At 36.8% G+C, this 26,281-nt stretch overlaps 1 protein-coding gene across 1 annotated transcript in view; it reads left to right on the top strand.

The window, feature by feature from the left end:
- The first annotated feature begins 805 nt into the window (after nucleotides 1-805).
- B3GALT1 (beta-1,3-galactosyltransferase 1) overlaps nucleotides 806-26,281 on the top strand; it is a 500,148-nt gene continuing 474,672 nt past the window's right edge. The window contains exon 1 of the mRNA XM_081814258.1: nucleotides 806-927. The gene's annotated coding sequence lies outside the window, so the exon portion shown is untranslated. The remainder of the gene's footprint in view (nucleotides 928-26,281) is intronic.

Genomic DNA, 26,281 nt, shown 5'->3' with positions numbered 1-26,281 from the left:
CAACTTTGAGAACATTTCTCCATGTGCCTCTTTGATAGCTCAGGCACACTCCTGGGCTGATTACTATGAGGAGTGGTTCGAAGGCTCAGGAGTACCACTCTTCCGCTACCAAAGCTGCCAAAGGGAGAAGGACGGGGGCGCTGTCTGGTGACTGTTCGCATGATTCCTTCAAGGCGGCGACCACCTCCAGGGATCCGTTCTTCCACATCGCCGGTCGTACTTGGGACCCACGACCGCTGCACAGGGCTGCCAAGACGCTGAACCGCCGGGCCGAGGCTCTGGGGACAGAGTCACCCCGGGGCGCCCTTTGCAGCCAAACCGCTAGCTCCCGGCAGTCAGAAAACGCCCCCAGGCCCACCTCGGCGGGCCCGGCTGCCTCGCCGCACCTAGGGCTCCCGAGCCAGGAGTCCCCCACCCCGCGCGGCTCCCGCGCCTCCCCCATCCCAGACCCCAGCGGCAACGCCGCGGCTCCCGGAAACAAGCCTGCTGAGCAAAGGCGGAGGAAAACCTTGGGCCTTCCGCTCTGATTGGTCTCCCCCCGCCGCGCGGGGCGAGGCAGCGATTGGCTGCCGGGCGTTGTCAGTCGCCGAGGCCAGAGCCTTCGCCGGGGAAGCGCAGCCGGGCTCGGGTGCTTCGGCTGCCGCCGCGGCTGCTCGAGCTGGTGCAGCTGGGCGAGCTCGTGCGGGCGCCGCCGCCGCCTCCGCTGCTGCCCACCCCGCCGCGGCGCCGGCGCTGCCGGTCTTGCTGGCGGCCGCCGGGGAGGGGCGGCCGAGAGAAGAGCACGAGGAGGCGGAGGCGGCGGAGAAGTGATGCTGGCGCGGGGGATCCGGACAGCGGCAGCGGAGCAGCAGCATCTCCGGGACCCCGGCTGCAGCGTCCCTGTGGCCCGCGGGCCAGCTGAGCGGCGGGAGACCAGGAGCCCCGCGGGTAAGATCCGGCCCGGCGGCGCCCGCGCGACCCCGGGACCGCCGGTGTTGTCTTTGGGGGTTACGAGGCTTGCTGTGCCCGGGGCATCCTGACAACGGTGTTCGGGACCCGGACAGCGAGTCCGGACGCACGGCTAGGCTGATGCCCGCGCCGGTGCCACTCCTGTTCGTGCCTTCTCCCCTCGGCGCTGCCAGACTTTGATAGCGCGGGGATGGCATTGTGTGTGTATAAGCGTGTGTGGGCGCGCGGCTTGGGGCACTTCTCAGGGAGCGAGGTGGGTCCCCTCTGACGTGAACCGGCGTCCTTCAGGGATTCAGGCTGGGATGGAGTGAATAGGTTTGCCTCTTAGCTCAGCGGGAGGGAGAGCACACGGAAAGCAGGGGGGAAGTCCACCGTGGCTCGTAAAGAGCCGGGCAAATTGAACTTTACTGCCTTAATGAAAAGAGGGAGCTGTGTATCCAGCGCGCCAGGGGACAGGCGCATTCACCGAAGCTCCTCAAAGTCCCACTTTGCGCCGGGGACTTCAGAAAGGAGAGGAGAGGAAGGGAGGAGGAAAGTAACGGTTAGTCCGCCTCGCTGAAGAAAAGGACCAAAGAAAAGGAAGAGTGCAGCTAGGCTTGGGGAGTGGCGGCTTTTTGTCTGACTCTCCTGGTGGGGAGCTCGCTACACTTTTCGGGAGCGCAGATTTGGGGGTGGAGAGAGTCCCGCTTTGAGGGGCTATCAGAGGCCGCTCCTGGCCGGCGCCGGCGTGGGGCACGGGTGTCAGCGACCTGACCGCGGGGCCGAAGCGGGGCGGGGCTCGAGTGTGCGTCCAGGTGGAGCTACTACTGCCTCCCAGGGCAGCCTTGGCCCGGGTCCCTTCCGGGGTCAGGACCCGGCCTGCAGCGCCGGGGCAGCTGCGGACTGCGGGCGGCTCTGTTCTCCGAGAAAGTTTCGGCCGGCTGGGGTCCAGGCAACCCGACCTAGAGCGCGTTGACCACAAAGTGTAACCAGGTTTACGTACCCAGCTTCCTCCAGTGTCGACGCTGCTTTTATTTTATATTAAATTATTTTCCTTGTAAAGCCATTGGGAGTTGCACCCGCGCTGCAAACCTTTCTGCAGAAGGCGGATTTTATGCGCTGCTGTAAATTGATGGTGCTGCCGGGTTAAGTCCGAATCTCCGTAGCTCAGTATAGTGGTTTCTCCATCCCTTTTCAGGACGCACAAGCTTACTCTTGGCGATTGCTTTGTATGTGGCCTGTGTCTCCTTAGGAGACTCTGCTAGGGAAAGTTCCTGAAATACCTCGGCACTAACGAACTGTCCCCACTCAGGCGCAGATGGAGAGAGGCTGTGGTCTTTTACAGAGGCGATTGAGTTGCAGCGGGAAATGGAAGTGGAGAGGGCAGCTCCCAGCTTGCCAGCTAGAATCTTTGGAAACACATAAATTGGCTCAATACAGGAAGCCGGATCTTGAACTGAGAACAGCACTTTCCCTGTTATGTAGCTCCTTAATCTCTTTCCCTGGAAGAATCTTTCACCCCCAAACACAACACAACAAAAATAAAACCCAAACCCAAACAGCAGAAACCTGACTTTGGTCAGGCTCCTTTCTGATTTGGTTGAGCAGAAAAATGAAAGGGAGACACGTAATAGAAATCTAGTAGGGCGGGGGAGGGGGAAATCAGAGGGAGCTGTCCAAAATGTCAGCATTTTTCACGTTTTTCATTGTAAAGGTTCCATTTTCTCCCAATTTTGTAATGTAAATTATTCTGTAGCAGATGAATAACTTGTTGGTAAGCTAGCAGTGATGTTAGTTTTGTGTCCGTGGATGGTTGCACATTTTTCATCACTTCATGAACTGTAAATGGAATTTTTAATACTCTTTTAGTTGAACACTTATGCGATGCATTTGGTCTAGTAGAAAATTGGTACTAAATGTTTTTTCCTTAGTAGTCATCACATGTGGCTTAAAAGTTGAGTTTCCTGATATAAAAAGAGTATAGCTTGTGGTTGTTATGTTTCAATACAAAATTTACCTGCTGCCAGGTGATTCATGTTGCAATATTTTAGTTGTAACATTAAGGACTTTATTAAGAGTATTAAACACATTAAGCAGTTGATTTTAGTTTTGTGTTCCATTTATGCAATGCTATGAGAAGGTAAAACAATTTTCCCCTATGGGTTGATATGGGGGAAGTAGGATTAAAATGTGTTATGAATACTTAATAATTTTAAAATAAGATTAAATTAAAATCAAGTTATCAGTATTAAAAGTGGAACTTTTAAGGAAAATTTTAATTACTCAGCTAAGAAAACGGTTTTTCATATTGTTGTAAAGTAACATCTTGTAAATCCACTGCATTATGTATTGGGGTAAGCCACAAGTCTTTAAACAGAAACAGAGCTTTTTTACTCATTTTAAGGAGTGTGTGGGTATTTTTAACCAGGGGAACTTTTACTGGGGGAGTTTTTTTTTCTTCAAATAATTAAATACATTTTTTAAAACCTTGACGGCAGAATATAATCAATTGTAGAGAAATGCATCAAGGAACATAAATATTAGGATAAAGCAGTAAGGTCTATGACTGAAAGCAGATATGATGCAGGATGTGTGTGTGGTGGAGGAGCACAAGCTTAAAGGAGGTAATAGATAGTGCTAGCCACTTAGTTTACACAAACAATTCAAGTTCTGCCAGTTCTGCACGTTCACTTCAGTTTTGACTTGTTTTGCTTCAGGGTGGCCCATGAGCTCAGACTGCCATATTTTCTACATGGATTTTAGTAAATGTCAACTTGTCAAGTCTCTAGGCCACTAAATTCATTTTTTGACCTATACCAGATTTTAATTTCAACACTGCATAACTTTTCTAAAAAAATCACATTTATTATAAATAGTGCAAAATTATCATGATCTTATCAAATAAACATTTAATTTGTCAAATAGCCATGATTAGAGTTTCTACACTATTAGATAAGGTAGTGAGGTTTATTTAATTTTATTAATAGTAATTTGTTTTCATTTAAGTAATGACAAAAATCAGTTTTTAATTGAGAACTAACACATTTAGGGGAATGGGAAACCTCAGCCAGTTTAGTATATCAGAAATTCATTGTATTATCTCTCTGTCTCTCTGTCTGTCTCACGCATACATACACACATATACTGGAAAGTCAGGACGAATGTAACCACCCTGTATTAGAAACAAATTCACCAACCGATCCTGAATGATGAAAGTACTTTATAAGGCAAAAGCTCATAGCTCATCCTCTTAAGTAATCTATTAGTAATTAATTATGATACTGGTTTATTCATGTAAAATTTAACAAATTCTACTGTGTTTCTGTGATGTGCAAGACACTGTTCTGGTTGCTTTGATTATATCAGAGAATAAAACAAAGACTTTTGCCCTCATGAAGCTTATATTTTATTGGGGTGAAATAGATCATAAACAAAAAACATAATAAGTAAAAAATGTATAGAATATTTATCTCTCCTACTGACCTATTTTTTTCTAAATTTCCATCCCATGGCCCCATCTCTTTGCATCTCATTTTCTTTCCAAGTAATATACACCTATCAACACACCCACACAAATACACTCAAATTAATCTAAGAACTGGAAAGTAATCGTGGTGATAATCTAATACATGTCACTCGTGAAGCAGTATATCTGAACAATAACAGCACTATCTAAGATGAGGGTTAAAGGTAAGAGAGGGATTCAAAGATGATTAAGTAATGAAATAACAGAATATCTGCCCTTTAAAAATTATTTAAAATCAAATTATGTTTTTCAGAGGAACTAAAACGGGAAACGTTATCCTTTAACAAAATTGTTTCAAAAAAAAAAAAACAAATTTGTTTCAAATTAACAGCATCTTCAAAGGCATTTGTGACTATCCGAGGTCAAATCTACATAACTTCATTTAAACGGGATGGGTGAACCAGAAGTAGTAAGGAAAGATCCAAAATCATAATTTTAATGAGAAATTTTCTGCTTCTTCCACTTTGAGAGTGACATATTGTACCTCTGTGAAAGTTGATCAAAAATCCTAGCCTCTGAGGTCATAGTTTCCCTAGAGTTGATGCATTAGAAAAAAAGACTCATGATCCAATTCTCTAATAAAAAAATGCCAAAGTACTTCAAAAATTTCAAAATTGTCTTTATTTCAAAATCAATTCGGTTATTCAGTCAGTCCAATTACAGATAAAACATTGTGATAATTTCCCAGGTTCTATTATGCATAAAACAGTATATAATTATAATTCCAGTTTCACTTTCTGTGCTTTCCATATAATTATTTTCTTTAGGGTCTTGAGCTTACAGCTCCAAAGATCTATTATTTTTTTTTTTACCCTGATGTGAAGAAAATCAAGAATCTAGCTTGACTTTCAAAAATTGGTTTGTGAACAATATTTTCATATTAGAGGAAAGCTGAAATTGTATGCCCAAGAAGCCATACTGTATAATGAACTAATGCCAACTTATTCACAAGTTCTATTATGACAAAATATTAGCACTAACACAATACTAACAGTCATTTCTGAGTGGATTTCCATCATTTAAGAAAAATCTTCAAGATTGCTGCTATATAATCCAGTTTTAGGAGATGGGGAAAAGTCTTCTGATAATACTATCTCAATATTTTATTTATTTAGATTCAAGAATGTATATACTACCAGCTTAAACCTTTACCTTTTTTGCCTGGTTTTTCTTTGTTCTGCTCCTAATGCAAAACTTTAGGAAAACAGTGTTATAAAAAAGCAAGTAAACCAACCAGCAGTTATCATACCTAGCACACAAAGTCAGCTCTGGCTGATTATGAAAATGTTGGATGAGAGCTAAGTAGGAATCAGATATTTAGACATGGGAAGAATCCAGGTCATTAGTCCAACGTCCCCTATGTGTAAGGGTAGAACTTTACTCCAGGAAGTTGATAATTGCCCAAAGTCAGTTGAAAGTAGAGCCAGATCTAGAAACATTACTTGTCAACTACTAAATGTGTAAGTTAACTCCATTCCAGTTGCCCATTAAACAGCTCTACATTTTGTGAAATAGTAATGTTAAGAAGAAATGACTGCATCTACCAATTTGTACATCTAAGTATTTTAATATCTGACATAATATTGCATTGTATTAATATTATGTTGGGATCAAGAAAATGATAAACTGGGATGTATTTAGAGATGTCATCTAAGATTTATAGGGCTAGAGGTAAGTTTGCATGTAAAATACTTGTACTTAATTCAGCTGTTGTGTCTATAGAATTCCTTTTAAATATTTATATCTCTAACATAGGATTTTTTTTTTTTAATTTCCAAAGGTCTGTGGGCTTCAAAGTAATCAATAGGTGAGCTTCAGGGACTCCAAGAAATACCAAAATTGTTTACAAGTTTTTTGCATTTTTGATTGTTCCATAGTAAGGAAAAAATTGTTAAGAAAAGCTTAAGAGCTACTGCTTTAAGTTAGCTTAAAACAAAAACAAAAATAAAACACAAAAGCAGGCAGAAAGGGGAACCTGTATGGAGAGGGAGGGGACTTTTTTAAAATTTTTTATTTTTTTAAGATTTTATTTATTTATTTGACAGAGAGAGACAGCAAGAGAGAGGGAACACAAACAGGGGGAGTGGGAGAGGGAGAAGCAGGCTCCCCACTGAGCAGGGAAACTGAAGCGGGGCTCTTCCGAGGACCCTGGGATCATGACCTGAGCTGAAGGCAGATGCTTAACGACTGAGCAACCCAGGCGCCTTCTGACTCAAGAAGAAAAAGAATAAGAAAACCCTCCTGCTAAATTCCATCAGAAAACAGCTCCCACGGAGGTTGGAAGAGCTACTTCATTGTCCTAAAATGCAAATTTGCAACTGAAGGGATGGTATAATTCATGTAGTTGTAAAACTGCACTTGGTTTTGAGTTATTGCAGTTAGCATTTTGTTTGGTCTTTGCTATGAAATATTTTCATGACGTATATAGATGACATCAGGGCTGAGTCAGTTCCTCGTGGGACAATAAAATTTGTGGGTGATTTCCCCAGGGCCCTTAGCACTCAGTCAGAAACAATTGCCAGAGATGGAGTTTGGTTGTTTACCATTAGTTGTAATTTAAATGCTATTAGACAAGAAAAATTACACTAAATGTACACAATGCACTATGAATAGGCTTTGTGAATAGAGCATATGAACTAAGAGTTAGATTCCACTCTACATCTGTCTATACCAGTCAGAGTGCTGGTGAGTTCCCACCATAGCCCATCACTAATTTAGTTTCTGTGTCAGTAAAATGATGATAGCATTGCATACATGCATACACATATATAGACATTCATATACCTAGACAATCCAAATTAAGATTCAAAGAGATTATTGCAAAATTTAGAGATTCTGAAGTTCCTATGGAATAGCAAAGAGGTTGTAACAGCCAAAAAGTGTTTAAATAAATAAAGCATTGAGACAAAGTTGAGCTATCAACTATTAAAAGATATACTGTATTTATTACTGACATTTTTAATATCAACATGCGGACAAATAAGAAGAAAGTAAGAGAACCTTAGAAACAAACTCTAAGATATGTGCGAATGAAGTGTAATATGCAATAATCACAAGTCTGTGAGAAAATAAAAAATGATCAATATATGGTGCTGGGGAAACTGAGTAATTATTTGTCAAGAACATACACTCCCTATCTCATACTGCATTCCGAAATAAATGTCAGATAAAGCAAAGAGTTAATATAAAGAAACTCTGAATCAAGTTAGAAGAAAATAGAGCCTTCATAAACACAACATAATGGGACAAATATAAAGATATGACCTTATAAAATTTAACAGTTTTAAGTCAAATGCCAAAAGTAAATCAAGGAAACATTTTCAACACAAATTGCTAATACCAGTTTCATATTCACTGTTACAAAAACCTTTCAGTGTTTTCTGTTAGTGGACTTATCTCAAAATACTGTGATTCCCAGTTTGTATCCATTCCCTTCACTACCTGAAAACTTCTTAAAAAAGAGAGATTTATATTCATCATTTTCCCCAGTGTCTTGAACATAATTAGGGTGCAATAGGCATTGTTACTGGCTACTAAAAAATTAGAAGTATACCAATAGAAAAAGGGACAAATAATCTACAAAACCCAGAAATATATAAGGCTAATAAGCATCTAAAATTTTAAGTTAATGATAAAAAGTAAAGGAACAAATTTTTAAATGGTAGTACTTTTAGCCCATCAAAGTAGCAAAGATTACAAGTGAAGGTTGATTCATTTAAAAAAAAAGTTGATGTAGATGATGAAGATGAAGGTAAATTGCAGATTCTCCTAAATTTCTGGTAAGGCTATTCATTGGTGTTTATAGAATTCTGTTGTATTATACAGAAATTACCTCTGACTAACTTAAGGAATAAGATCCACACCAAAGGAAGGTATTTCGTAGCTTACAAAATTAAAAGAAAAGGAGAGGAAACAGAATAGCTACAGAGATCGTGGGAGAAGGTGATGAAATCTTTGCGGGTACCATCACTGAGATGAATCAGTATCAGTCCTTTTCTACCCATGTGTCAATTTGCTCCAGAACCAAATTCCTGGAATGAGAAGTATGACCTAGCTCAGGTTTCATGCCCACAGTTTAGTCAGTGAATCCCTGGGTAGTCCTATCAAGAATACAAGGCACTGTTACCAGCAGAAGGGAAAAAAGATACTGGACAGGTAAAAAAACAACAGATTTCCATTGTGTGTATCAAAAGCCTTAAAAATGTTCCCTTTGTTTCAGTAATACCACTTCTAGGAATTAATTCCATGTAACTAACTAGAAATACACACAGTGTCATTAAAATTCCATTTGTAGTAGATTGATAGTAAAAATAATCTATTTGGCCAATAATAGAGGAATGATTAAATTATGGTATATACTATTAAATCATGATTTTGAAAGGTTGATTCAGAAAATATTGAAATTATAGTGAAAATCACAGAATACAAATTCGTTATGCAAGAAGAACTGATATTTACATATATAAAAATGCTTGAATAAGGTATTAACATTTGTTTTGGGGGGATACTGGGATTATGGGAATTTTACTTTTAAGTATAGAAAAATATTTTTTGCCAGGAGCAAGCACTGCTTTAATAATCACACAAAAATCTATACTAAAACAAACAAAAGAATAATTAGAGAAATGATAGTGGCTTTGGGCTTCCAGACAACTATGTTGGAAACAAAACATTGGATTGATACACTTAATTTTGAAAGGAAAGGAGCTAATTGTACAATATTCTTTTTTTCCACATTGTAAGCTACTGTAAGGGAACTTTGGCTAACTTTCCTACATTGAAAGTCAGGAATCATTTTGGACTTGCTTTTCAAATCTTTATCTCAGTACAATAGAATTGGGAGTGTATTTGCATTTTATGGTTCAAATGAAGAATTTTTATTGGCATAACAAGTTAGAAAAAGAATAAAAGTGATTACATGTATTGATAATGTGTGTTTCTCATCAGTTACCCTACTAATACTCATTAACTCATGCTTAAATTGAGGCAATATGAACTATTATATCTTAAGATAAATTATAGTCTGGTCCAGCTATTTCTTAAGTACAATTAAATATTCTGTTAAATTTCATTATCATAAGACAGAAAGCCATGCTTCCTTATATAAACCAGAGAGCAAATGTAGCTGAAATGTTTGAATTTTTTTTTCTTCTTGGTTCATACCTACAGCTTAGAAATTATACATGCTGAAGAACAAAGGGGTCTGGATATAGCAATGGGTGGAATTTTCCTAAAAGCATAGGTGTGCTGTTATTATAATACATTTTTGAGTAGCAGTTTATTCTGGCATATTGGCTGAGCTCTATACAGAATGATTTTGATGATCTCATGAATTATACTTGAACAAATAATGCTATAATTGGAAAAGAACAGAAGAGGAAAAAGAAAATTGGTTGATCATTGGTTCCCTCTAATAGCCATCACCTTCTTGTGGTTCACGGAGATGTAGGATCTGATAGCTAGTTCCATTCCAGGGTGTAGGATAGGGTCAATTTTGTTATTGTTTTCTTTCAGTATATTAATGTATGTAATTTCCAAATGGATAATATATACATGGTTCAAAAAATACACAGTAAAAATTCTCCCCTATCCTTGTCCTCTATACTCAGTCCTCATGGCTCCCAAATAGGTAACTACTCTGATTTGTTTCTTAATATCTTTTCAGAGATTGTCAAACCCATACAAACACTAAACTTTTGAACTTTATTCCTTTTCTCAATTTTTATACAAATGGTAACATTTTATATACATACTTTGCTTTCTACTTTTTAAACTCAACAATCTTGGGCGACTGTCAAAGTAGGTACATAAAGTTTCCTCATTCATTTTTAAGCTCCATGGTATAACATTTGTTGAAACTATCATAATTTATTTATTATTAAACAGTCCCCTCCTGATGAACAGTTTCATTTTTTCAAATATTCTGGCTAACACAACCAATGCTGTCATAAATAATCTTGTATACATTATTTCACATGTGCAAGAATCTGTAGGACCTAGATGTAGAATCACTGGATTCAGATATATATGTTTGTTTACTTTGAGATTGTATGTGTATTTGTTTTCACATTTGATTATCTTGCTTTTCTTGTCTTTGGTTGCATGATTAGTAATGCTGAATTAGACTGGACCAAAGACTTCAATTCATGATATTTCTCTAGTGACTCCTGCCCAGGTTTACACTTATCTATCAGCATGCTTTATAGGTATGCAATTTATTGTGAACTAATCTTGTTTGGTGATCTTCCAGCATCTGCTTAACCATCTTGACCACAAAGATAGCTACAAAAATAGGGAGATTTTGTCAAATTGTTCCTTAATTTCAAACATTCTCTTTTCCTATCCTCTGGCCTAGTAGACTAATAAATTATATGAGCAATGTGAGCACTTGCTATTCATCTACTAAATGACAATATTAAAAATAATCATGTCCCATGTTGGCAAGGATGCAGTGAATCTGGTGCTTTCAGAAACTGTTCGTTGCAATTAAAATTGGCACAGCCCTTTTGAAAAGCAATTTGGCAGCATATTGGGAAAAAAAAACTACAAAATATTCATATTGTCTGATCCATTAATATTCCTTCTGGGAATCTGTCCTAAGGAAATAGTACAAAATATGGAAAAGGTCTTATGTTTGAAGATGTTGATGGGTATATTATGTAAAATATAAAATCAGAAGTAACTCAAATGGCCAATAATATATTTAGGCATGTACAGTTGAGGATAATATACAACAATTAAAAGTAGATATGAGAATTAAAATACATATGCTATAATTCTTCTTGGGGGAAACATGGTACAAAATTACATATTAGTCCTACTATAGCTATATAAAACCTACATATAACAGCACTGAAATTATATATGTGTTATAAAATGGTGGAAAAACAGGTAATTCTTTCCCTATCTTTTTATCCCCAGTTTTCTAGAATATTTTACATTTTAAGTTAAAAAAATGAAAAGCATAGATTTTCCCTTTTGTCTTTGATATTTTGCACTGAATATAAATCATAGCTTTTGATGGTTAACTTCTTTACCACTATTCAGCGATGTGAGATTTTTTATCTTTTATATACAGGTGAGTTCATCCTGGAGTGTGCAATGCAATGCATGTTTTCTTCACAAGTGTTCTCTCCCTTCTATACATCAAAAGACACCTTAATCAGTGAACTTCCTTTCAATCTCATTCTTTGTGATAGATATTTTTTCTCTTTGGAAGAAAAATTCAGATATTTTGAACAGTCCTGAACATGCCTTTTGCCTACTTCTTAGACTTAATCTCCTAACATTCTCCCCTCTGCTCACTAAGCTTCTATCATGCTGATCTTTCTCCTTCTCAAACACTCTAAGCCAAATCAGATTGTCTCTTAATTCTTAATTAAATTCTACATATTTCATTAAAATATATGCAGGGAAAGTTAATAAGATAGCAAATATATCATGCCCATAGGCATACCCTGTGGGATAGATGGACATTAGATAAGATTGCCCATGACAGTTGTATATCTTTAAGAAAAAGCAAATAACTAAAATATAATGAGAAAAATACCCCCCCTTTTTTTACATATGAGTTAGTTTGTTAAGTTGAAGTGAAGTAGGAAGGGAAAATGTGAAGTATGTATTTCCCCCACTAGCTCTTTGGAAAATGAATGTGTTGGCATTATCTCTCTTTACTGAAGTGCATTTTATATCATAGACTATCTTGTTATCTTTGCCCAGCTGATTATCACATTATCTTCAAAGTATTAAGCTCACAGTTAATTTCAAAGAGACTGCAATGAGAAGAGTGTCATCTCATGTTTGAAGCACTGTTTTACAGTTCTATCTACTTATCTTTCCTGTCAAGTGAACTGATTTTGAATTTCTTCATAATAAAGATGTTATTTTCTGCGACAGTGTACCAGTGAGTAATGGGATCATTTTGAAGTCATAGTGGAAAGAAATACTTTCTAAAGGACTTGCTTTGGACAATGCCCCATCCGTGGCCTGCCAGGACTGTCATCTGAGACTCAGTCAAATTTTAAAGAAGACATCCTGTTTTGCTTATTTTTTTTTAAAGAATTTATGTATGTATTTGAGAAAGAGTGAAAGCAGGAGAGACCACAGAGGGAGAGGGAGAAGCAGACTTGCCACTGAGCGGAGAGCCCGATGTGGAGCTGGATCCCAGGACCCTGAGGTCATGACCCAAGCTGAAGGCAGATTCTTAACTGACTGAGCCACCCAGGCACCCCTCTGTTTTCCTTATAAATTCTGAAATCCTCTTCCACTGTACATTTTAGCCATATCACTGCCAAGGTCATCCCTTCCCTTCCCTTGTCTTTTCCTAGCCAAACTCAGAGATTTCACTCTCAGCTATTTCAGATTTCCCACCAACACCAGGTGAAAGCTTCAAGTTGTGAGTATTTTTATTAAAAAGACCTTCAATAGATTTTCAAGCTCTAAAAACATATTTATTTAAAATTACATTTATAAAAAATAAAAATAAAGTAACATTTATAATTAAATATTCAGTCCATGATAGGAGTAGGGGTGACATAACAAAGTTTGAAAATAAAGTTAAAATATCATTTTAGTAAATGGGACAATAGTTCCTGTCTCACTGAGCTTTTCATTGAGAATAATAAGAACAGTAAATAATTTTGGGAGTGTTACTATGTGTCAGATATAGAATTGCTAATCATTTTATGGGCATAATATGACTTAATACTTAGCAAAACCTCAGGAGGTAGATGTCATTAACATTTCTATTTTATAGATGTTGAAACTAAGAACAAGATAAAGGTTAGGTAGGGAGGGGCGCCTGGGTGGCTCAGTCAGTTAAGTGGCTGCCTTCCGCTCAGGTCATGATCCCAGGTCCTGGGATCAAGCCCCGCATCTGGCTCCCTGCTCAACCAGGAGCCCGCTTTTTCCTCTTCCTCTGCCTACTGCGCCCCCTGCTTGTGAGCTCTCTCTCTGTCAAACAAATAAATAAAATCTTAAAAAAAAAAAAAAGATAAAGGTTAGGTAATATTTCTAAGACTTAAAAGTGAGTTTCTGATAGAGCCAAGAATCCAACACCAACACTAAATTGTTAGTGTATGTTGTGTGCACAATTATATGTTCTAGTTCTCAAACAAAAATTGTACTACTTTTGTTTATTGGTTTTATCATAAAGTGATTGAACTTTCAACTTTTTCCCCCTCTGCTGAACAAACTCAATAAAGGAAGTGAAATTTATAATATAAACATACATACATACACACATGTACATACATATGCAAATGTATATGTATATATGAATATATGTGTATTTGTATCTATAGCTATCACGAGAAAGGAGATTTCAAGTGAACAGGCCCAGGGTAGTCTAATAAATGGAAAAATAACTCCAAATTCCTCCAACTTTGGTTATAATTTCTGTCTGTCTTATTCATGTTCTTTATCATATGGTTTACTATGCTGTTTTATTATTTCACATTTCAATTTAAAATAGGGAAATGAAGTAAGGGATAAAATCAGATTTTGAAAAATCCTCCAATAAGATTCCCTCCATGTAGTCAGTTTAAAATTAAGAGATTTGGCTGCTAACCAAACTTTTTTTGGGGGGGGCAGGGAGAATGGGAGTGAGGAGTTGAGTGAATTGCCTCGGTTTAGAGTGTTAGTTATTTCTCTTTTTTAGTTGGTGATGGGAAAATGAAATCCTCTACTTAATTTTCCCCCTATAACTCAGATAGGATTTGAAAACTATATTATGACATCAGTGGCTTGACAAATATTTATGATGGTTCATCATTTTCATGTATATAAAAATTCTGAAAAATATCCAAAAATATCTAAAGCAAGGATTTCAGCATTCAGAAACTCAATGATTAACTCCTATTTGAACTGAGGACTTAAACCTGAAGCCTTGTTTCCTCGGTCTTTTAAAGTCATACTCAATGTCCTATTTATATCTGCAACTTTACCAGTTGCAAAAGTAATTTACCCAGCAGGACCTAGCTTAACATCCAAGGGGCCGTGAATCACAATCATGACTTTTTTTAAACTAAATACATTAATGTTGTATTTCAAGAAACTGACTTCTCATAGCTTATGACTGAAGACTATTAAATGTAACTTGGTCTATATTTGATCCTAGATGCTCCAGAACAGAAAGGTTAGATTCAGCATTAATCATTATTACTCAGTTTTTCTTTCCTCACATTTGCTTTGCTTTCTTTTCAGTTACTTTTTATTCATCCAGTGCTATCTCAAAACTAAATTAATGTACTGTAGGATCCCAAATAAATAACAAGATTTTCAGAATGTCTCAGAATGAAGGAATAGATAATATATGAACATAGGAAAGATGGAAACTTAAGAGTTTATATACCTTAGAATTATATACCCACTTCTTGGGTATTACTTTGTATTTATGAACCATTTTTTGTGTGTGGCAAAATTATTAATGTATGTTGTGTGCACAATTATATGTTCTAGTGCTCAAGTGATATAGGCCTGCCTTTTAAAAATTATTTAGTTTGCTTTCTAATCTCAGTCATATGTTGTCTTATGCCTTCAAGTCACATTATAATTCCAAGAGCCCAATTCATTAACAATGAAGAATGAAAAGATAACAATAACTTGTAATAAAATTTAAGTTGATGATCTTGAAAAATTTAATTTGGAAAATACATATATAGCAAAGTTACTATTGTATTTTCATTTTTCAAATAGATATACCATAATTAGAAAAAGTTCTCTATTTATAGATTTTACTCACATTTTGTTTTTCAGCAAATGCTGTTGTCTAAAACATGTGAACTGCAATTCAACTGAAGTAGCAACTAGTGCATTAATGAATATTTGGGTATTGTACACATACAGTAGGTATTAGTTTTAACAGAAATGGCATGTGCATACCACAAAAACAATAAACAAGAATATATTAAAGATTTTCTGTGTAGACATCAAAAATGAACTGTTTCTTTTAGCAATGTACAACATTGTTTATGATTTAATTTTTTTCACTGGGATACATTATTTCCATAGAGCAACTTTTTTTGCACTGGTGAGCCAGTATCTTCCTTGTAGAGTACTTATTTATTTATTGCCTAGCTTAAAAAAATTAAATATTTAGCCTTAATTATAGTTCTATATTCAACTATAGTTTGTTTAGTCCCTATTATGTGCCAGGTACTATTCTAAGAACTGAGAATGCAGCAGTGAATTAAAAAAAGCCTCTATATTTTCATGGAATTTACATTTTAGTTGGGGAGGGAGGCAATAGGACTGAGGGAGGGGGCAGGACAGGGGAAGGAGGAGAGAGGCGACATATAAGTAGTAGAACAGCACATCGGGTAGTGTGAGTGCTATGAATAAGAACAAAAGCAGGAGCGCTTGGTGGCTCAGTGGATTAAGTTTCTGACTCATGATTTCAGTTCAGATCATGATCTCAGGGTCATGGGATCGAGACCCTGTCAAGCCCCATGTTGGGCTCTCCACACTCAGCTGGGAGTCTGCTTGTCCCTCTCCCTCTGCTCCTCCCCCTGTTCGAGCTCTCTCTCACTCTTTCTCTCAAATAAATAAGTAAATAAAATCTTAAAAAATAATAAAAACAAAAACAGAGGAAGGGCATCGACACTGATGGAAGAATGAGCTTTAGGTTTTAGGTAGGGTGGATAAGAAAGGTTTTTCAGAAGATGTGATATTGAGCAGAGACCTGAATTAAAAGAAGAACCATGCCATATTACTACGTTACTATCTGGGGACAAATCCTCGCAGCAGAGATGCTGTGGAAGGAATAAGCCTGGTGTGTCAAGAGACACTTCAGTCAATCTAGTGCTACTGGAAGGAATGAGTAAGGAAGAATGGTAGGAGGTAAGATTGGAGAGGTAAGGAAAATAAGCCCTTTGTAGACTGTAGAAAGTGTCAACAGTTGGAGGGTTTTGACTGGGAAGATGGGTTGATGGGTTTCTGGCTGCCAGGTGTAGAGCTCACAATAGGAGAAAAAAAGGCCCAATAGGAAATGATTTAGAGGCTATTTCAGAGATCCACAAGAGAAAGAATGGTGGTCTTGGAAACAGGGAATAGAAACACTTCAGCTATGTTCAAGCACTTCTGAATATGAATTATGTTGTTTGCTAATGTCTCACTTTTGATTCTACATGCTATATAAGGATAATGGCAGAAACCAAGGTGCTGTGGACTCACTGGGGAACAGTATTGTACACTTATTGTGTATGTGCATTTTATTTTTCCTAAGGCAAGTTATCAATAATAAAAACGCTAAAAGATTTGACAATGTGAAAATTAAATGTGCTATTAGCATTTCCAACTTTTTTCCATTTAGATTTAATTCCTACTACACAGTTTATCATTTTATATGCCTTCTCCTCCTCATTTGGTTATTGCTCACTGACCTGCAAGTTGAGAGGAGACATACTCTGTAGTTATACATAGAATTTTATTGTGGACATAGAATTTAAAACGTTTTAATCGGTCTGGACTCGGAGTTGCCAGAAACAGAATTCCAATTCAAAATAGCTTAGAAAAATTTATTGGTTTGTATCACTGAGTGACCCAAGGGGTAAATTCAGTTATATCAGGATCAAAGGTTTTGACCAATGATATGGAGGTATTCTGTAACCCTGTGTCATTGTATTATGGCTAGCTTTGCTTGGTTTCATTCACAGGCAGTTTCTCTTTCTCCTTCTTACATCTCACACTCCCACCTCCTCACCCCACAGCTGGCAATCTCCAAATTAAAGATGCCAGAAATGGAGTGAAGCTCTTTTCTCATAACTCTGGGAAAGGTCACAATTTGGGTGATGTGACTGAATCAATGTGATCAGAAGAAGAGAGTGCTGATGCACATGCTTATACATCTCTTCTCTGGAACTATGTATAAGGTCTGATCATGACCCTAACAAAAGTTGTTGAGGATACAAAAAGAAATTACATCTACTTCATTTGATTTACTTCAAATAAACTTCAGCTTTCTGAATTTCTTGGAAGCTGCCATTTCTTATTTCTGGGTTAATTTTTGTGAGAAAAGGTGTATAGAGTCCAAGGGAACAGAACAAACATCATTATCATTTGGGTGAGTGCAAAAATTGCCCAATGGTCATTAGATAACAATGGGCAGATCATTTTCTGTTAAACATAACTTCCAATTAATTGGAACCACCAACTTCCAATTAATTGGAACACATTAATTTGAACCCCCTTTTCCACCACCAACAAAAATTGCATGAAATTTAAAAGAAAATGAAAACCTTCCTGAAAGTAACAAAGGTCATGAAGGATTATAGTGCTGAAATCTGGGAGAGATATGCATCTACCATTCGAGCATATTTTTATCATCCAAAAGAAAAATGTCTGAGAGACTGAGTTGCAGTCTTGGTGATCTTGTGGGTCTGGGTGGAATCCAAGAACCTCCATAGGGGGACTAACTATCGCTCTTTTGGGATTGGACTTTTAAGAAGCTGAACCTTAGGAGTAAGTTTGTTGGAAGCAAACTTGTCTTTGCATCAACTTGCAGTCCACTGCATGTTATATGGGTAGCCTGGAAAACCACAAACCTTGAAATCAAATTAAGGTGGTTCAAGCTGGCTAGCATCCTGAGTGTGTGGAAGAAGAAAATGAAAATCCTCTCTGAAGGAAATATCATCTTAGGCTTAAAATGTTTTAGTGAATAATTTTTCATGTGTAATATTCAGTATACATTCAAACCAGATACACATTGATAAGTCATCAAAATGAACATTGTCAGTGAAGGGCCAATGGTCATCACATACCTCTTGATATAATGTTCTGAGAGGGAGACAGTATCATTTATGTAATATAACTTTAATCATTGAGAAACAATAGATAAACCTTAATGAGGTCATTCTGTTTAAAAGAGGGAGAGCAAGACTATGTTGTTCAAATATGTCAGTGTCATAAAAGACAAAGAATGTGGAAATGTCCCAAATTAAAGAAGACTAAAGAGTCATGATAACTAAATGCTACACATGATCCTAAATTAGATTCAGTGCCAGAGAGAGAAACATGGTAAAAAGTGACATTATTGGGGTGCCTGGATGGCTCAGTTGGTTTAGCATCTGATTCTTGATTTTGGCTCAGGTCATGATCTCAGGGTCCTGGGATCAAGCCCCACATAGGGCTCTCTGCTTGGTGGGGAGTCTGCTTGAAGATTTTTCTCTCTGTCCCCTTGCCCCTCCCCCTGCTCTCACTCTCAAATAATCTTTAAAAAGAAAGTGACATTATTGTCTCAATTCATAAAATAGAATATAGGATGGATGACTAGGTAAGAATATTTGTTTTGGTCATTTGGGGCTGTTATAACAAATACCATAGAAGGGGTGACTTATAAACAACAGAAATTTACTTCTCTTGGTTCTGGAGGATAGAAGTCTGAGATCAGAGTGCTAGCATGGTTAGGCTCTGGGAAGAGACCTCTTCTAGGTTGGAGCCTGCTGACTTTTCATTGTATCCTCACATGATAGAAAGAACTAGCAAACTCTATGAACTGTTCTTATAAGGGCACTAATCCTGTTCATAAGGACACTATCCTCATGACCTAATTACCTCCCAAGGTCCAACCTCCAAATGTCATCACATTGGGATTGGGATTTCAAGATACGAATTTTGGAGGGACACATGCAGTCACTGTAGTATTATAATGATGTTAAATTAACTTATTGGTAGCTGTCTTGTGGTTATATAAGATAATATTCTCATTTTAGAAACTAAACACTAAAGATTTTATGAGTAGACTTATTCTCAAATTGTTCAGGGAAGAATTGTATTATATATATCATATATATAAAGAGAATTACACAGAATATTTATATAGAGAGAATTATATGTATTACATATATTTATAAATAGAATGGTAAAGCAGAGGCAAAGTGTTAATAATGAATCTAGGAAAGGTTATATGGCTTTTACTCTTAGAAATTTTTTGTAGCTTTGAAATTATGTATAAATGAGAAGTTGAAAAGATATATTAGGCCCACCAGGACCTAAGATATCTAATATCAGATGCAACCTGCAATACCACTAAATAAAAAAATAAATATATATTTGGTATTTTCAATGATGAAAAAAACCCATACTTGAAAATCTATGCAAAGATGATATGCAGAATTGAAAAAGAATCATATTGGAATTATGAATTGAAAATACAAAAACTGAAACTAAGAATTTACTGAATTGGATAAAAAAGAAGAGGCATTTACCAAGTTGGAAGTTGAGGCAGAAGAAGCAATCAGGATTGTCAGATTAAGATAAAGACACGAGGGTAAGAGAACAGTGGGAGGACTTTCCAGGCATTTAATGGAGTTCTAGAAGGAAAGGAGAGAAGGAAGCAGAAGAAATATTTGATGAGATGATGCCTGAAAAATTTTCAGAACTGATTAAAAATTTTAATCCAAAGATTTAAGGAGTCCAAAGAATCCCAAGTAAATTTAAAAAAAGTAAACCATATTTAGACACATCTCAATAAAATTGCAAAACCAGTAATGCAAGAGGAAAAACACAGCGTTCCTTCAAAAGTTAGATAGAACATCTACGACACCAGGGGAAGCCAGAAGATAATGAAATGTTATATTCAGTGTATTGAATGAAAATAATTGCTTATCTATAAATTTATACTCAATGGAAATATTCTTAAAACAACAAAGTATAATAAAATGAAAAAAATCAGACAAAGAAAAAGTCAAACAAACCCTGACTTTATCACCAGCAAACCTGCACTAAAAGAGTTAATTTTTATATGAGAAAAATGATTGCACAGGTACAGGAAACAACAAAGAGCAAAAAGGATGATGAATATATACATAAATCTAAATGAAATTTGGCTTTATAAAATAATAATGAAATTTAATAAATTGAGTTGAGAGAATTAAAATACACAACAAAAAATCATATGAGTCAAGGGGAAGTTAAATATTTAGAAGTTAAATTGGCTCTTTTGGTCCTTGAATTGTCTGAAGAGGGGCATATGACTTTGATAGGTTGAGGATGTGTGCTATAATTTCTAGAGTAAATCTGGGAGAATAGAAAATTGTATAATACTGGAGGAAAAAGTGAAATGCTAATTAAAAGAACATTCAGTCTAAAAGGAGACCAAAAATTAAAAATTAAAAAAAATTATGATAGTACAATTGGAACAAATAGAAAAGATGAGATGGTCAAGTCACAACCAATATTTTGGTAATGATATAAAATGTAAATTGGTTAAATGATCTCAATCTCAAAGACTGTTGGACAGTATTAAAAAATGTAACAATGTAGTGTTTTCAAAGGAACATCCAAAACTTTAGGATGTGGAAAGTTTGAAAGAAAAAGTTACCACTACTCACTGATTCATGTGTGGGTAGTGATGGCTTTTTCAAAGATAGCACATCAATTTAGGCATAACTAATGGTGAGGATTTCAAATCTATACATCTGAAAGAAATATACCAGTATTGATATTTAAAAATTATTTGTGATATAATCATCAGGGAAATGCAAATCAAAACCATAATGAAATATCACTGCACACCTGTTAGAATGACTATCATCAAAAAGATAAGAGATGACAGCTGTTGGTGAGGTTTTGGAGAAAAAGGAACCTAGTGGACTATTGATGGGAATGTAAATTGGTACAGCCACTATGGAAAACAGTATGGAGGTTCTCCAAAAAATTAAAAATAGGACTATCCTATGATCCAGCAATCCCACTTCTGGGGATATATCTGAAGGAAATGAAAACAGGATCTCAAAGAGGTATCTGCACTCCCATGTTCATTGCAGCACTACTTAAAATAACCAAAACATGGACACAACCTAAATGTCCATAAATGGGTGAATGGATAAAGAAAATGTGGTACACACACACACACACAGGACTATTAATCCAATCATTAAAAAAGGAGGAAATCCTGCCATTTGCACCAATATGGATGAAACTTGAGGATCTTATGCAGAGTGAAATAAGTTAGAGAAAGACAAATACTGTGTGATCTTACTTATATGTGTATTCTAAGAAAGCTGAACTCATAAAAACAGAAAGTAGAATTGTGGTTGCCAGGGGCTAGGGGTAGAGGAAATGGGGAGATGTTGGTCAAATGTGCAAACTTCCAGTTATAAGATGAATAAGTTCTGGGGATTCATGTCTACTATACTTAAAAATACTGGATTATATACTTGAAAGATGCTAAGAGACTAGATCTTACAGGTTCTCACTCCTCACTACACAAGGTGATTATGTAAGATGATAAAAGTGTTAACTAATCTTATTGTGGTAACCATATTTTGCAGTATGCACATGACTCAAATCAACATGTTGTACCTCAAATTTATACAACATTATGTGTCATTTATACCTCAATAAAGCTGGAAAAATTCTTTGTGATAAAACATAAGATTTCATTCATATAACATGCATACACAAATTAGTTTAAAAGTGTTACAAAGAACAGACATAAAAATGTGCCATTAAACTATTCCTACAGTCCTATTGTAGTTTTATTCTAATGTCTGGCATATAGACAGACAAATAGAATTTGTCTTTCTCCCTCACTCCCTCAAAGTATGCTCAATTGCCTTAAGCAATATCCCAATATAATGATCTGGTAGAGTAATTAACTAGCTAAATGCTGCAACACTTTGGATTTATTGTGTCCTTGATTTTCCTCCTCATTCATGGAAAAGTTAGTATACCATCACTTTTGCCATTTTCTATGGACATCTTACTAAACTAACTCTCCCCTCAGGATAATTTGCTATGTATTTTTGTCTGCCTGTTCTCTACTTTTGATGGAGAAAGGCACAGGGCATATTTTGAAGTCCATATCTCAATTCCCACACCATCTTTCAGGAAATGACTCAGTGTGATTTAAATAATCTTAACCCCCAATTGACAGATTATTCTTGACTGTGCTCAACATATTAAATTATTTAATGTAACAATTTTAATTTAAACATAAATAGATGTCTGTATATAGAAAGATTAAGGATACTTTTAGGGTCTCAATCCAGGTTGTATTTCCCAATCCAAAAGGACTCTAAGAACTCTGGTCCTTTGATAACCCTAGTGTAGGAGGTAGATAAAGTTCCCCTCCAATGCAAAGCATTCAGTTTGTTTTTTTGCCCTGGTTAAGGCAGGGAGAGATAACTGTTCTCTGTTTAGTACAGCATTTGGATCCTGTCATATGGAATTTATTCATTTGAGACTCTCTCTCTGTGAAAACTGGTCTCCGGTCTTATTTCCCTCAATCAATTTTTGAGAAAATAATTGATTTGTTGATAATTATCAGGTGACAATTGAAATAATTGTGTATTTGATGGATACACAGCAAGTTAATCTACTTAACAAAAAATACTCTTTTTTTGCAGACTTTTCAAAGCCCAGGTCACTTGTAGTCACTTAGATTTTCTTTGCCAGTGCTTCCCTTTGATGAAATAAATTTGCCCTTGTATTTTTTGATTGCATATCTTAAGTCCTGAAGTTTGTTAACAGTATCTCTTCTCATGTTGCACCCACTAAAAATAATGTGGCTTTGTCACTAGGTTAAAATCCTCAGTAAGATCATATCCTATTATGAGCATCGCTGGTTGGGAGATCAGAGGGTTCTAATCCTTCACTAAAAAACATTGTTGTCAACAGTATTAGCCTGATGCGCTTTCTGAACTGAGCTTAGCAGTGAACTTTTAAAAATATTCCCTACTCAGTATGTTAGCATGTCAAAATGCTGCTTGATATTGGTTTCCAGATTTAAAATGTGGAAGAATAAAATTTTTTAAAAAAAGTTTTGGAAAAATTGGCCTATGCTGAAGAATCTAAGAGTCCCTTGGGAGGGGAGAGAAAATCACTCAGACGATATCTTTGCCCTAATAATTTAGCCTGGCTTCCTACCAGCACTAGACTCAGTCTGTCACTGTGACTAGCATCTACAGTTTTACTTTCACTTGTATGAACATTACAATCTAATTGGTATGTTGGCAGTGTGTTCTTTAACAAGTGTTCCTCTGGTCACATATGTTTGCTAGCTCTTCTAGGAAAGACACAGTTGGTGTCAGAAGTTGATGTGACATTCGTGGTTTTATCAAATTGTGTAGAATCAAACTATAGATTTATTTTGTTGTTTTAAAAATATTCAGAACTACTGATAGTGATTTATTTATCATTTTAAATTGTCATTTTTATTTCATTTTTTATTGAGGTATAATTGACATACACATTGTCATTTTTATTAAAAATATATGTTTTGTCTTGGCTTGTCTGCAAATATGACACATTTTTATATGGACACATTTTTTTTTTTTCCCTGAGTGTGATAACACTGTTAACTTAGGCTGCTGAAATGTTTTGGTACATTTATATCGACATAATACTTCTGTTCAGTATGTTAAAGCCCTTCAAGTTTCGGGACCTTCCTTTTCTTATAAATAAAGTTTATAAGAGATGTTTTGCATAAATTATATGGATGTATAATCTTATATCCTAATAAAACTCTTACATTTACACAAATGGGTTGCTACATATTGACTATTTCTAATTAGAGAGCTGTTTCATGACTCAGTTCAATGTGTCCGTTAGATTGCAAAATATCTCCAGAACAGGAATACTTAATAAATTATATCTCTTAAACATTATTAAAATAAATCATGCATATTTAGTAAGAACTCTGTTAAAGTGGTAATAGTGATACACCCATTGAATCTTGAAACGTAATTGAAATATTAGTTAACCTTTTAAAAATGAAGAGCTATAAGCTACAGAGTAATAAACCATGCTTTTTGCTCCATGTCAACTCATATTTAAAAGTCCCTGTTTAATATCATAGTGACTAAGTATAAATCCACCCACTGTGAAGAGGCACCTAGAATAGTTGCTAATCTAGATACAAAATGAAGTGAGGATTTTTTTTTATATAGACTTGTTATGTTCTGTTTATGTGTCAATGAGAAACACTGAACTTTTTCAGTCTTGGATGGGATTCTTTCAGAGTGCATGACCCAGTGGCCTGTGGCATGATATTTGGTTTTCTGCGGCAGAGGTAGGATGTGCTATAACAGCTGCTTTCATCATCCGCTACCTCCCAGTTTCTTTCTGTCAGGGCTGGCCCGGAAATCTTTAGTGCTCACCAGATTTTCTATTTAGAAAATGGAAGGAAGCAGCACTTTACCTCAGAAAAGTTTTATGAGGATGAAATGAGATACGTGTAACTTGAAAGCTCAGACTAACATAATACTTTATAATTGCCATGAAATTTCAAAATATCTTCCCGTGCCCACCCCCCCCTCCCCTCCTTATCCTTCCATTGCCAAACATAATCCCATTTTAGTTCAGTAAGTCGAGCAGAATTAACTCCTTGCAGACCTGACTTCACAGCCTTTCTGTTTACTCCCAAGGTTTATGCTGAGAAGATCTTTTGAAAATGTAATGATAGTTTTATTTCCATATGGTAGGGAAATGTTTCATTTGGCCTGACAAGATAGGGTATGTTTTGAAGCACTTCTATGTACTATATCATATTTAAGAATACATGTTTTTACCTATTAATAAACTGCAAGTTTTTACAGGTTTTTCAATACCTAGTCCATAATTCCTAATAGCATGAGAATAAATATGACAGTTGAGCAGGATTTTCTTTCACTTTTAACCAGGACTTGGAAATAAAAAGAAAAAAGTCCTGCTGAATTTCTAGCACAGTTGTGCTTTTACCAAGAATTTGAAAACTGGTAGAGATGGATGGGAGGGTAGAAGAGCTAGGATATTTGGTGCAAAAGAATTCCATACCAATCTCTTTAGGACTTTTCTGTTTCTGGGAGGAAATGGTAAGGAATGCTATATGCACACCTAAGTGTGAAAATGTATAACAAGAACAGCAAAGAACTCAATGAGAATGGGCATTTGATTCACAAAAACTTTGCCATAGAATTCTTGCATAGCACAATGTTTTTTGGCCCATCATAGGCATTTGAAAAACAATTGCATAAATAGCAGTCTTGTTAAATCCTTTAAAGTATAACTTAAAATATTGTGACATCACACTTGCTATGTATTTTATTTCTGCCCAAAAGCCACTCAACATTGGCCATACTAGCACATACCATTGCTGCAAGACTCGTCTCTCTCTAGCTGAGGGCTTTCAGACCTCATGCAGGGCAGATTGGGCATGCCCAGAGGTTACTCTCCTCAGGAGCATCCTCAGTGAATAACATGTTCAAGTTGGAGGTAAGTTCCCAGCTTCTTGTTTGGTAGGTGGGATAAGTCTGAGGAATATTCTGTATTGTCTCCCAGCATTCCCGAGCAAGACAGTTGCTTAAAGCAGTAACCTACTCGGCTACATACCCTTTATTGGCCTCCACCCATCTTTATCTCACTTCTGCACCCCCTTATTGGTGCCTCCTGAGATCAGCTCTCAACTACATACTAGCACTCAAACTCTCCTCACAGGGTCTAATTCTGGGGGAATCCAAACTAACGTAAGTACCTTCCATAAAACTCCGTGGACATCAATAGCCAAACTGTGGAAAGAGCCAAGATGTCCATCGACAGATGAATGGATAAAGAAGATGTGGTATATATATACAATGGAATATTATGCAGCCATCAAAAGGAATGAGATCTTGCCATTTGCAACGATGTGGATGGAACTGGAGGGTATTATGCTGAGTGAAATAAGTCAATCAGAGAAAGACATGTATCATATGATCTCACTGATATGAGGAATTCTTAATCTCAGGAAACAAACTGAGGGTTGCTGGAGTGGGGAGTGGCGTGGGAGGGATGGGATGACTGGGTGATAGACACTGGGGAGGGTATGTGCTCTGGTAAGCGCTGTGAATTGTGCAAGATGGTTGAATCTCA

The sequence above is a fragment of the Leptonychotes weddellii genome, chromosome 3, assembly GCF_054177405.1.
Source record: "Leptonychotes weddellii isolate Sample4059 chromosome 3, ASM5417740v2, whole genome shotgun sequence".
NCBI lineage: Eukaryota > Metazoa > Chordata > Mammalia > Carnivora > Phocidae > Leptonychotes > Leptonychotes weddellii.
This window is presented reverse-complemented; position numbering and strand designations above follow the sequence as displayed.